We start from the raw sequence: 13,982 nt of genomic DNA, 5'->3' as shown, positions 1-13,982 counted from the left end.
CCGCAGTGCAGTAATAATGCGGTTTGATACCGCTTTAACTGCTGCGGTTCGATGCTCCGCTCTGGGGCCACAACAAACTACAGTCCCCAGAATTCCATAGCATCGAACCACAGCAGTTAAAGCGGTGTCAATCTGGATTATTTATGTTCTGCGGATCCAGACAAAGTGTAGTGTAGAATAATAGTATACACACAACACCAATAGTCCTACATTGTATTTTCTATGTCTATAAAATTAATCTAGGGTTAATTTAAAACAAAACTAAAAACACTTGGGTTCCCTGATTTAGTACCTTTGTCCTCCTGCCTTGTGTTCAAGTTCTTCGCTGGGGAGTTTCTAAGGGAAGACCTGACCCTCAGATAAATTATCACGTCTGGAAAAGAGTTATCCCTTCACCTCCCGCTCCGGATTTCAGCATCCGTGTAGATGGACAACCTTAAAACCGGGATTAGATTCGGTGCCCTTTGATCTGGCCAGAGCCTCGATTTGCCCATCAGGGGAAATGGGTGGAATTGGGAGGCGCCCATCTGTGCAACTGGCAGGGCTTCCCTGTCCGAAACTGTTTATTTCGTTGGCACCTTGGTGAAAGGAAGGCAGCCTGGCTCTTCACTTCTTTTTTGTTGCATGTCTATGCCGCCTCTCTCCCGGGGAACCCCAAAGTGGCTCACAGAGAAAACATTTTTTTTTAATCTCAATAAAATCCAAAGCAATTACAATCACCTACAACAATATAAAACCAGGTTCTCTGAAGATGCCAGCCTTGCTGGCGAAAGGTTAGGAATAAACTCTTCTAGAACATGGCCACAGAGCAGGAAAACCCACAAAAACTGTAATATAAAATCACATTAAAAATGTACGAAAGTTCAAATGCATGGCTAAAACAGGCACACACTCCATCAAAACCACCCTGGTGTGATCGTATATCAAATGTCTGCTGAAATAGAAATACAGTATATATTTTGCTAGCCATCCAGAGGCAAGCAGGAAAAGAGGCAGCCTGGAAGGGAGTTCCAGAGGCTGGGAGCAGCCACCGAGGGTGCCTTCTCTCTTGTCCTCACCAAGGGACAGAGAGAAAGCCTTCCCCCTGAAAGAATTTAGCGCTCTGGGAGGTTCATATGGGGAGACAGGTTCATATGGGGAGATCAGATAATCTGGATCTAAACCGTATAGGGCTTTATAGACCAGCGCTTTGAATTGTGCTGGGGAAACAAACCAGTGAAGCTGTTTCGACAAGGGAATGTGACATGCTCCTTATAACGGCCCTGGTCAGTATTTAGTGTTTTGGACCTGCTGAAGTTTCTGGACAGATGCCAAAGGCGGCCCCAGGTGGAGCAGGTTACAGTAGTCCAAACCTCCCGGGATCAAGCGTCTGGAAACCATGCCCCAGCCTTAGGGAGCTGGGGATGTTTAGCCTGGAGAAGAGAAGGTTAAGAGGTGACATGATCGCCCTGTTTAAATATTTGAAGGGATGTCATATTGAGGAGGGAGTGAACTTGTTTTCTACTACTCCAGAGACTAGGACCCGGAGCAATGGATGCAAGCTCCAGGAAAAGAGATTCCACCTCAACATTAGGAGGAACATCCTGACAGTAAGGGCTGTTTGACAGTGGAACACACTCCCTCGGAGTGAAGTGGAGTCTCCTTCCTTAAAGGCTGGATGGCCATCTGTCAGGGATGCTTTAATGGAGAGTTCCTGCATGGCAGAATGGGGTTGGACTGGATGGCCCTTGTGGTCTCTTCCAACTCTACCATTGTGTCACTGTAGTCAGATCTGAATGGGGCGCAGCTGGCACATTAGTTTAAACTATGCAAATACACTCCTGAAAGCTGGGCATCCAGGCTCAGAGGTGAGTCCAGGAGAACCCACAAACTGCAAGCCTGAGATTTCAAGTGGAGTGTAACCCCATCCAACACAGGCAAGGTCCCTAGTCCCTGATCTGCCTAAGGACTGGCCAGTCTTGCCTGGATGAAGTCTCAATTGCTTTGCCTTCGTTACAAAAGACGTGGGGATCAGGGAGGGGGAGAAGGGGGGTTGGGGGTGTCCTGCCTTCCTGAGGGGATTCCCGTCAGGACACACACACACACACACACACACCTTGAGAAGGGACCTTTTGGTTTGGCCTCCCCATCCTCACTTCTTTTGTTTTAGGACAAGAAAAAAAGCCGACATTTCTCTCTCCTTCCACATTCCTGTTCTTTTGCACCGAAATCAATCCGAGTGAGGTCCAAGCACTGTGTGTGTGTGTGTTGTGAGTGTTGTGTGTGTGTGTGCGAAAAAGAGAGACCCGGATCGGGTGCAAAGAGGGGCGATTTTTGTCCCCCCTCCCCCTCGATTTCTGATCCTCTCTCTCTGTCTCTGTGTGCCTTGTCTCTTCCAGTCGCTTGTCTATTTTGCCCCTTCACGGCTCCTCGTCCTTCGATGAGATTGCTCCTTTCTCATTACCAACCTTAATAGACCTTTCAGACCTAATTCCGGGGGGGGGCTCCCAGATATTATCTGACCCGTATAATTAATTAATTATAGCCCCAATATTATAGATTATTAAAAATAGCATAACTAATAGTGTCATAGCTCAAAGCTGTCGCCTTTAATAGTCAACATTGTCTCGGTCTCCCTTATCAGGCCGGGACACCCGGTGAGAATATTGATTCCTGGTAATTTTCGCCATCATCTGCCATCCTGACGGGCCTTTGTCAGATTTCCTCCCGAGTCGGAGCTCATTTGGAAGGAAGCCGGGAAGAAGAAGCGCGCGGGGTCAGCGCCGCCACCGCCGCCACGTTTGCCGTTTGCGAGAGGCTGCAGCCAAATAGAGAAGGAGGGGGACAGAGAGAGAGAGAGAGAGTTGGGGAGGGAAACCCACAGGATCTCTATCATCATCATCATCATCATCATCATCATCATCATCATCATCATCATCATCATCATCAATCATCATCCTACTTTCTTTTTCTTTTCCTTGTCTCCCCTTTTCTTTGAGTCTTTTGTTGTTTGTCAAGATCTGGCCCTCTTTCTCTGCAGCTAACGAAGGAAGGAAGGGGGTCCTTTCCCGTCGCTCCCCCCATCTGTCCAGCTCCAACCCGGCCTCCAACATCGGCCTCCTTCCCCATCGGGCCGTCTTGAGACCTTTGTAGGTGGACCTAAAGGATCCTCAAGGTTCATGCCCTCCCAGGGATGAAGCTGAGTCCCCCCCCCCCACTTCGGAGCCCCCCCCCCAGGCTGCCTGCAATCCTCTGCCCCGAAGTAGCACCTCCTTGGGAGGAAGCCCCACTGAACGCCAAGAGGGCACTGCGGGGCTTCAAGGAGCACAGAAGCCCAAGAGGCCATCCAGTCCCACCCTCTTCTGCCATGCAGGGACTCATAGAGTTGGAAGTAACCACAAGGGCCAACCAGTCTATCTTGGCTTCTTTTGTTCTTGTTATATGTTAATATGGTAATAAAAATGCTTATCAATAAGGTTATCGTAGAAATCATAGAATCATAGAGTTGAAATTGACCATAAGGGCCATCCAATCCAACCCCATTCTGCCATGCAGGAACTCTCAATCCAAGCATCCCCGACAATTGGCCACTCAGCCTCTGCTTAAAGGCCTCCAAGGGAGGAGACTCCATTACACTCTGAGGGAGTGTGTGCCACTGTCGAACAGCCCTTACTGTCAGGAAGTTCCTCCTAATGTTGAGGTGGAATCTCTTTTCCTGGAGCTTGCATCCAATGTTCCGAGTCATATTCTCTGGAACAGTAGAAAACAAGCTTGCTCCCTCCTCAATATGACATCCCTTCAAATATTGAAACAGGGCTATCCTATCACCTCTTAACCTTCTCTTCTCCAGGCTAAACATCCCCAGCTCCAAGTCGTTCCTTATAGGACATGGTTTTCCAAGGGGGCGTCGGAGAAAGTGGTGGAGAGCAAGCCAGCAAGAGCGGCCTATGGCCCCTTCCCTGAAGCAGAGTAGCCCTGACCCGCTGCCCCTCGACAGCTCTATCCCCAGCCTCCATCCCTCTTCTGCCTCCCTCTGCTCAGGAAATGCGCGAGAAAGGGAGGAAAGACCCCCGTTTTTTAATAGATCCTCCGAGGATTTCCCCCAGGAGCCTTCTTGCACCTTCTAATTATGATTCATGCGCGTGATAATATTAATTTAATAATCAGGGAGCTGTGCAGGAAGCATTAACCTCAATTAAGCTCATTACCGGACCAACCTGGAAATCCCCGGGGCTTCTCAATCTTCCACCGGGAGGAGGAGGAGGAGGAGGAGAAGGGGGCAGTCTGGTGACAAGACACGGGGGGGGGGGGGGGTCGGATCGGATCTGGAGGAATCATCCGCTTTGGCACCGCTTGAACTCTTTGTCTGGGAATTCCATAGCTTTGAGACAAAAAAGAGTTAAAGCGATGCCAAACCAGGTTATTTCTCCAGTGTGGATGCAGCCTAGGAATTGTAGTTTATTGAGGCATTAAATCTTTATTTTATTTTATTTTATTGGAGCCATGACAGCTAAAGTGGTGCCGAGTGGGATTAATTCTGCGGTATGGACACCGCCTAGGAGTCAGTTTTCAGAAGACGGAGAGCTTCTGCTGCCTTGCAATGCTTCTGGGGGGGGGGGTCTTTTTGCCCCGACGTGGCGAGCGGAGGGGGCCTCTTCCAGGCGTTCCTCGAAGCCGCTTGGCTTCTAGTTAATGTGTATTTGGGGAGGGGGGCAAATTAGTCCCCCCCGGGGATGTGCGGTCCCCCCCCCCCAGGAACCCCGACGTGGCCCACTCGGGAAGGGGAAGCAGGGGCTCCTCCTCCGGCCGTGACCTTCCTCCGATCTGTGCACCAGTTTGCCCTCCTCCAAGGGGGAATGAGGGAATCAGAGGCCCCCCCCTCCCTTGTAAATCCACCCGAGTGACCTTCCCAAGAGAACAAGGGCTGCAAACGGTTTTTACCACCCACCACGATAAATGTCCTTAATTACCCGGCGATGCCCAGGGCCATGATGGATGATGGAGCCAAGGGAGGGAAAGGCTTCCTGGGGGGTGGGGCAGACTGGCTAGGGCAGATCTCATTCAAAGGGGAGCTTGGGGGTCAGGAGCCCCGAGGAGATCAAAGATAAGAGGGAACCCTAGACGGGAGACATAGAATCCTAGAATCCTAGAGTTGGAAGAGACCACCAGCCATCCAGTCCACCCCATTCTGCCATGCAGGAACTCTCCGTAAAGCATCCCCTTTGACAGATGGCCTTCTAAACTCTGCTTTAAAACCTCTAAGGAGCAGCCCCGTTGTTCCATCCCCATGGCTGCCCTTCTCTCCCCCCCCCCCCCACCATCTAGGAAGCTAAGCCCAGGTGGCAGGGCCCCGATTGGGATCCCCGGGTCGGAAAGGGCTTCTTGGACAAGATTTGGAGGCCTCCCCTTGGAGTAACGGGCCGAGGAGGGCCAGGCTCCCGGGGACCCCGTCACAAGAGAGAGAGAGAGAGAGAGAGAAGGAAAGGGAGATGGCAGATGGATGGCGATGTCGCAAACGAGCCTAATTGACAATCAATTGTGATAGGAGCCAGGGAGGGGTACCCCTCTGTTTTCACTGCTTTAAACTCTTTTTTTGGCTCAAGGCTAGGAATTCTGGGAGTTGGCGTATGGTGAAGCCCGGCCCCACAACATACGCCAACTCCCAGAATTCCATAGCCTTGAGCCAAAAAGAGTTAAACAGTGCCAACTGGTCTTTCTTCTCAGTGTGGATGCAGCCAAGAAGGCTGCTTTCCCCGACAAAGCCTCGTCCCCCTCCAGCCTTCTCCTCCTCCCTCCTCCTCCTCCTGCCTGGCCCGATGGGCTGCTCCCTGTCCGAGTCGGACCCAAATGACAGCTGATTGCTTTCCCCATTATGCCTTCCCCCCCAGTTTTAATTTCTCCTTTCCAAAGGATCATTGCTCGCGGTAATTGCCAAGGCCTGCCCTTGGATGTTCACCCAGCCTCCGTGCAGGGATGGAGGGAAGGAGGGAAAAAGAAGAAGAAGAAAAGAAATAAAGGAATAATGTATTTTAAAAACCTTAATTCTTCCTTAATTCCTTCTCTTGGCTCCCTTTTTTGACAGATCGTGCAACCAGGACAGAATTAATTTCGTTTAAAAAAACGATCAAACCGGAGAAAGTTGCGGCAGACAGAGGGGCATAAAGCCCAGTGCCGCCGTTTCTTTTTTTTGTTCTAATTTATCTTTTAGATAAAATCTTTAAAATACATAAAATCGTGGCTAGAAAAATGCAGATAATGTCTTGCTCTCCGGGGTGGATCCAAGCTTTGTTTCATGATGATTTGTATTGTAGTCACTCTGTTGTTACCCCCGCCTCGATCCCCAAAAGGGAAGAGGCGGGATAGAAATAACGGCTTTATGATTCAATAAAAAAATATTGAGGATGATGATGATGATGTTCACATCCGCCCTTCCTCCCAGTACAGGGACTCAAGGCGGCATGATGATGATGAGATGATGCTAATTCGAGAACGTGGCTAGAATTGGGCATTGTGGACCGCAGTAGGGGGAAAACCTTTGAGGGGGGAGCGAGCGCTTCTGGCCCGAGCAGGCCACGAGAGAAGGGCCTTCCTCCCTTCCCTCTTTTCCTTCCTCCTCCTCTTCTTCTTCCCTCCTTCTCTCCTTCCTCTCTTCTTCCTCTTCTTCCGTCCCTCCTCCTTTTCCTTCTCTTTTTCTTCTTCTTCCCTCTCTTCTTCTCCTTCTTCCTCCCACCTCTCCCTTCCTCCTCTTCTTCCTTCCTCCTTTCAGATCAAGGGGGCTGGTAGGGGGAGACCTCCCTGGCTGGCGGTGACCTGGAGGGGTCCACCTGAGTCCCAGGAGGGCCGGGGGGTTGGAGGTGCCACAGGGGCAGGAGCTTCCTTGCGCCCCTCCCTCCTTCCCAACACCATAGGGCTCCTGATCTGCCTTCCTGTCAATCAAGGAGGGGGGTGAGAAAGCCCCCTGCTCCCCCCTCAGACATACTTTGGGGTCCCAGGAGAAGGGTTCCCTTGCAGCCCGTGGCAATAGAAATCGGAGGCAGAAAGGAGGCAGAGGGAGTTGGGGGGGGGGCTGGCTTCCAGGGAGGGAGGGGAGGGGGCGAGGGGTCTCCTTTCCCTCCCTCCCTCCCTCTCCTGCCTCCCTCCCCTTCGTGGCAGAGTCATGAACCTCGTGAGCCGCGACACGGGCTCAGTGGGTGGACGTCTCTATTCCAGCCCCGCGGAGGAGGCGGAGGAGGAGCGGCGGTGGCGGCTTGCCTTCCTCCGGAGCGCCTCTCCGGCTGCGGCTCGGGCTCGGGCTGCGTCCGTCGGGGGGGCGGCCATGGAGGGCCAGGCCGAGCAGCGCCTCCCGCCCGGCGGCGACCTCCCTCCGGGCTTCCCTTGCCCTCTCGGCCGGGAGCGGCCCGGAGCAGAAGGCGCCAGCCCCAGCAGCAGCGCCAGCAGCACCACTCCCGGGGGGCCCCGAGGGGGCGGGCGCCGCTTTTGCCCGTGGCCCTGGTGCACGACCACCTCCTTCTCGGTGCTGCGACATCCTGGACCCCAACAAGTTCAACAGCCGGAGCCGCCTGAGCCTGCGCACCCTCCTCTACAAGGCAGCCAGCGCCGTCGTGGCCGGGGCAGGAAGGCGGACGTTACACGCGGGTGAGCCCCGAGGAGGAGCAGGACGAGCAGCAGGAGCAGGAGGACCGGGACGGGCGGACGTCGAGGAGGAAAGAGGAGGCATCGGAGGCCAAGGCCCTGGCCCAGGGAGCTCCAGAGCGGCGCCCGGAGGAGGAAGAGTAAGTACCGGTTCCTTGGCCCGACGGCTCTTTCTGGCCCTGGGAACGCGGAGGAGGGGAGAAAGCAGGCTCTGGGAGTGGCATCGGGGAGCAGGAGGAAGGAGCGGGCTAAAACCTCCCGAAGGAGCCGCCGGACCGGGGCTGCTTCAGTCCCTGAAGAAAGGCCCTCCTCCTCGGTTCTTGTTAGACGCGTAATTGTGATTTCTATGTAGAGAGACCTTGTAGACCCTTTGAGGACTCTTGAAAGAAAGAAATGGGCAGCAGGCGCTTTCCTAGACTTCAGTCCACTTCCTCAGATGCAGTTTTGGATAATAATATGCTATAATGATGATGATGATAATAAGAATAAGAATAATGTAGAGAGATCTTGTAGCACCTTGAGATTCACTGAAAGAAAGAGTTAGCAGCATGAGCTTTCCTAGACTACAGTCCACTTCCTCAGATGCAGTTGGAGATAATAATATATAATGATAATGTAGAGAAGAAATGGGCAGCAGCAGCTATCCAGGCTTCAGTCTACAGCCTCAGATACAGTTGGAGTGGATTAATGATAATGGATCATAATGTAGAGAGATCTTGTGGCACCTTTGGGATCTATGAAAGAAAGAGCTGGCAACAGGAGCGTCCCTCCTTCCTCGATGCACAGATACGTACTGATTCCCAACTAACGCTGCTATAGCTTGGGATTTCTGTGTGGATCGGATCGTCAGGACCTTTTCTGGGCCTCCGGAGAGTCCCGCTGCCCCTTGCCGTCCCCTGCGCCTCCCTCCCGGCCTCCGTCGGCTCCTTCCTCCCGGCGACAGGTTTCAAATTTCTCTTCCCTCCTTCATCGCTTTCTTTCTCTCTCTTTTTCTTTCTTCTTAAGGACAAATCAGGACTAATTGTGACAAAACGCTGGTTATCTCTGGAAAACAATTAAATCCCTTCGATTACATTTTAAAGTAAAATGTGCTTAGCAGCGTAAAGAGGCTGCTGGGTTGCGGGGGAGGGATGGCCAGGGCCCCGCGAGAGGCGCGCCGGGCCAGGCGGTCGATATCCTATTATCGAGTGGCGCATATCTCTTTCAAGCAACCTGGCCAACTCCCGCCTAACGTCTAAATTATAGGGTCAAATCGGATAATACTACTCGATTAAAACCTATTACACTTATTAGGGCTGCCGATCGACCGGGGAGGGCGTTCGACCCGGCGCTAGATTGCTTTGGCCTCCCCCCAAAGACCCCTCCAAAGGCCCCCCAGACCCAGCAAGGACGCCGGCGGAGATGGGAACTTCCCCACCTCCGATTTCTTTCTCCTCCAGCTTCTCCTGGGAGGCCTGGCAGCGAGCAGGGACCCCAAGGCTAGAGGTGTCCCCCCCGCCGAAGGCTGGCCCAAGCCCCCCCCCTGCGGTGCATCTGTATCCTCTTCGAGCCACAGAGCATGGGTCCTAGAGTAGGAAGGGACCCCAAGGGCTACCGGGCCAACCCCTGCCATGCAAATAACTCACAGCCAAAGTATCCCAAGATGGCCATCCGCCTCTGTTTCAAAGATCTCCAAGGAAGGGACCCCACTGCACTCCCAGGGGTCAAACAGCCCTTACTGTCAGGACGTTCCTCCTAACGTTGAGGTGGAATCTCTTTTCCTGCAACTTGCATCCATTGCTCCTGTCTCTTCTCTGGAGCAGCAGAAAACAAGCTCCATCCCAATATGACATCTCTTCAAATACTTAAAACATGGCCATCTATTTGCCTTCTCTTCTCCAGGCTAAACATGCCCAGCTCCCTAAGTCTCCAACTCCCTACGTTTCCAGGCCTTTCCCCATTGTGCCCTCCCTGCTTTGACGGAGTCGTCCCTCCAGCTCCCGCTAGAGCTGTCCCGCGCGGCCCCCCGTCTTCCCCGCCGCAGCCCGCAAGAGGCACCCGCTTTGAGAGCAGCCTCCGCGGTGATCCCGGCTCTCCGGAGAATGTCTCGGGCCAAGAGCCGCGGAAGGGGGCTCGCTTGAGGGAGACCTGCCAGCCCCCTGTCTCCTTCCCCAACCACTCCTCAATCCTCCAACCAGGAGAGGCTTTCGCCGATCAAATGGAACCAAGTTCTGAGGAAGGAGACGAAGGCTAGGAATAGGAAAGCTCCTGCTTGCCCATTTCTTTCTTTGCAGTCCAGTCTCAAGGGGCTACAAGATCTCTCTACATTATTATTATTATTATTATTTTATTTTTATTTTATTATTATTCTCCGACTGCACTGAGGACGTAGACTTTCGTCTAGGAAAGCTTCTAATGCCAACTTCCTCTTTTCAATCGGTCTCAAAGATGCTACATGATCTCTCTCTCTACATTATTATTTATATTATTATTATATTATTTATTATTATTCTTATTATTATTATTTTATTTCCTCATTTCATCCTCATTTTATACCTGACTGTATCTGAGAAGTACACTGAGGCCTAGGAATCCTGCTGCCAACTTCTTCTCTCAATGAGTCTCAAGGTGCTACAAGACATCCTCAATGTTATCACACATCATCATCATCATCATCATCATTATCTCCCACTGTATCTGAGGAAGTAGCGACTTTTTTAAGAAAGCTCCTGCTGCCAACTTCTCTCTTTCAGTGAATCTCACAGGTGCCACACGATCTCTCTCGCCATCCACAATGTAACCAAGTTCCACTTGATCCGGCACATCGGCTTTCTAACCCCGCTCTTCTCTTTCCCCCGCTCTTCTCTTTCTCTTCGCCCCTTTCCTTTCTTTGTAGCGCAAGCGGTGGAGTTTGGGGTGCCACTATTCCTTGTCCAATCCGGGCTTTTTTTTGCTTTTTGCTGACCAGAAAACGGTGGACCTGCTTAGGCCGGGGCCGGAGGAGGAATCGGTTTAGACTTGGTCACAGGTTTGGAGGAAGTAATGGTTGTAAGAGCCCCCCTTCGTTTTGTTTTACACACAGAAAGAGACGGGGAAAAAGGTCTGTCCGGGTCCCATATTCCGCTGTCCGCTCGGCACCCGATTGTGTGTGTGTGTTGTGTGTGTGTTGTGTGTGTGCTTTTGCAGTCGCCTGTCCATGAAATTTACAGAGTTTTCTTCGTAGGCAAGGAACCTCCGAGGCGGTTTTTTGCCAGTTCCTTCCCCCTGGAAGGGTTTATTTGGCGGCTTTCCCATCCCAAGTACTAACCACGCTGAGCCCGGCCTTAGCTTAGCTTCCAAGACGGAGGCGGATTCTGGTCCTTCGAGGGTCTTTTCGGCTTCCTCGCCTGGGCCTTGCTCCCGGCGGAGGAGCCCAGAGGGCCCGAGGGAAACTTCTCAGGGAGTTGGGCCCCTTCGGAGGATCCGCTTTCGCCAACTCAACCCATAGAAGCCCCTTCTTGTCCCAAAGACTTTCCGCTTTCTCCCACGCGGGCTTATCTCTTCTTCCTGGGGCGGGGGATTTTTTCCCAGAGTTTGTGTGTATGAATGAGAGAGAGGAAATTAGACCAGACAGAATGAGAAGAGAGAGAGAAAGTGGAATTAGAGAGAATGAGAGAAAGAGAGGGAGAGAGAGAGATGAACATAGAGAGATTGTTAAATCCTCAGGGCCAAAGGGCTCCGTCGGGATCTTCGACGGCAAGAGCTTCAGTCCTTTGGCTCTTCCCTGGGACTCGACGGGGCCCCCCTCGCCTCCCCCTCCCGCCCGGCAAAGCGAGCGGGACCCGCGCTGGGGACGCTTAGGTTTCTCTTGGAAAGGGCCAAACTGGACCTCCTTGGTGGCCTCCTTGGGAACTCCCTCCTCCGAGTCCTCTTTGCGCCGGGGCTCTCCCCCAAGAAGTCTCCCGAGACTAGCTGCCTGGGAAAGCGGGAAGGAGCTGGCGCTTGGAGCGGGAAGGCAGACAGGCACCTGGCCCGGACCCCCAGCGCCCTCTCTCGCCAAGGAGACCCAGGTCCCTACGTTGCAACCCAAAGACATTCCTTCAAACCCTTCCACGGCCCAGATTCCCGAGAAGGCGGCGTATGGAGTGTGGTGGCGTTCCCCTCCTTGGAGGTCTTTAAGCAGAGGCTGATGGCTATCTGTCGCTCGGGAGTTTAATTGAGAGTTCCTGCAGGGCAGAAGGGGGTTGGACTGGAGGACCCTGGGGTCTCCTCCAACCTAGGATTCTCGGATTATACATGTCCTTCTCCGCTTGCCCTGCCTCCTCCGCAATAACCTGGTTGAGCGGAGGCCGTCGCGAGAGAAGCCCTTGGGAGGCTCAAGAGGGGCCGATGGCCCTCCTTCCCCTCCCAAGAGACCGCCAAGGAGCTGAGCCCAGGGCACCAGGCGCCTTCCTTCCTTCGCAGGGCCCTTTCAGCCCCGATTCGGCCCCGGAGGCCTTTCCAAAGGGCGCCACGGACGGACACTTCAGGTCCTTTGGCTTGGAGTTGGCCTTCCTTTCCCGGAGTGTCCTCCCTTGATAAAGACCGGTTAGGAGGGCCCAGGCCGGCAAGAGCAGAGGCGGAGGAAGACTGGGGTTGGGGCGAGGAGCCTAGAGGGACTCGAAATGATCTGGCCAAACCCAGGGGCCCAGCCCCTCGAGAATATGATGATGAATATATCATCACATCATCAATATTTATACCCCTCTTCAGCCCAAGAGGCGATCAGACGGCTTACAAATGGAGAGCAGAGGGACGTATCCCTTTTTTACCGATGGGGCGTAATACTGTTCCCGGCTCCCTTGGACGGCGAGGAGGGCCTGAGCTTGCCCCGGTCCTCGGAGGGAGGCAGGAGGGTGGAGTGCTGGAGTCCATGTTCCCGCCCTGCCGGCCAGGCTTCACCCCCCCCGCCCCCCCATCCCCCGGGGTCCCTGATCCCCCCCGTACAAGAGGGAAGGGCCCGACTTACTCGGCCAGGCCATCCCCAGGTGGTCTTGCGGGCCTCTGGAAGTCCACGGGAAGGAGGGAGGTTCTCGGGTTCCGGAGGGAGCTGGGACATGGTTCGGAGGATACCCGGCCGCCCTCTTCAGGCGCTCCGCTTCTCTTTTGCTTAGGGCCCCGGGGAGCCTACCGGAGCGAAGAGGCCCAGCTCGACGGGAGCCACCGGAGGAGCCCCACGCGGAGAACGTAGCTCCGACGAAGAGGACGAGGAGGAGGGAGGAGAGGAGGAGAGGAAGAGAAGAGGAGCGGGGCGGTGAAAGAACGAAGGACGGCGGCCTTGGGGGCCCCGTCGAGGCGAGCTGTGGCCCCAGCGCGGAGGGAATCGGGGCCCCAGTGCCTCCCCGCCCCCTCCTCCTGCTCCGGTTCACCTCCAGCCCACATCCTCAAGGGCCTTCCCCTCCGGGCTCCCAGGCGCCGTGTCGGGCAAGGCAAGCGGAAGGCCGCGGGCTCGGACTCCAAGCGGGCAAGCCCCGCCGGGCGCGGACGGCCGTCACCTACGAGCAGCTGGTGGCCCTGGAGAACAGTTCAGGCCACGCGGTACCTCTCCGTCTGCGAGCGCCCAACCTGGCCTCTCTCGCTCAGCCTCACCGAGACCCAGGTCAAGACCTCGGGTTCCAGAACGGCGCACCAAGTGGAAGAAGCAGAACCCCCCGGCGGCCGCACCACGCCCCGACAGCAGGAGCAGGAGCAGGCGGAGGTGAGGCGGAGGGGGAGGTAGGATCGGGGGCATCGGGGCGGGGGGCTTCCTGGGCGCTCAGTCCCGCTCAGCCACTCCCCCCGATGGGCAGCCACGCCTCTGGCCATGCATGGACCCCGACCGGGCCCTATGGAGGACACACCGCCGGGGGCCTCGTCTGCGCGCCCAGCTCCCTTCCTCCCCGGCCCCGCCGCCTCTCCCCTCTTTGTCCTCGGATCCCAAACCTACGGCGCCCCGGCCTTCTACGCGCCACCTCTGAAGCCAACCTCCTCCTCTTAGGACCCTCTCCCCCCTCCGCGTGCTGCTTGCCTCCCAAGCAGAGACGACTGGCGGTCCCCGACGGCGCACCTGGACCCCCTTGTTTTCTCTGGAGCTGCTCACAACTAGTTCAGGAGGAGCCTCGGCATGAAAGGCCCGCGATGGCCGAAGGGAAAGCTGGGAAGGAGCCCGCTAAGCTGCTTTGAGCAAGGTTTGGCCCTCGCTTCGGAGAACCGGCATCGTTGGGGTTTGGGGTTTTTTTTATGCGGGCCCTCAGAGGAAAAACTGGGGGATGCAACGTCGGCTGCGTGGATAGTGGAGTTTGGCACCGCTTTTTAGTGCTTGTCTGCATGCTATGGAATTCTGGGAATTGGAGTTCGGTTGTGGGCCCAGACTGGGCCCACAACAGACCCAATCC

The sequence above is a fragment of the Sceloporus undulatus genome, chromosome 3 (assembly GCF_019175285.1).
Source record: "Sceloporus undulatus isolate JIND9_A2432 ecotype Alabama chromosome 3, SceUnd_v1.1, whole genome shotgun sequence".
NCBI lineage: Eukaryota > Metazoa > Chordata > Lepidosauria > Squamata > Phrynosomatidae > Sceloporus > Sceloporus undulatus.
Note: the sequence above shows the minus strand (reverse complement) of the source record.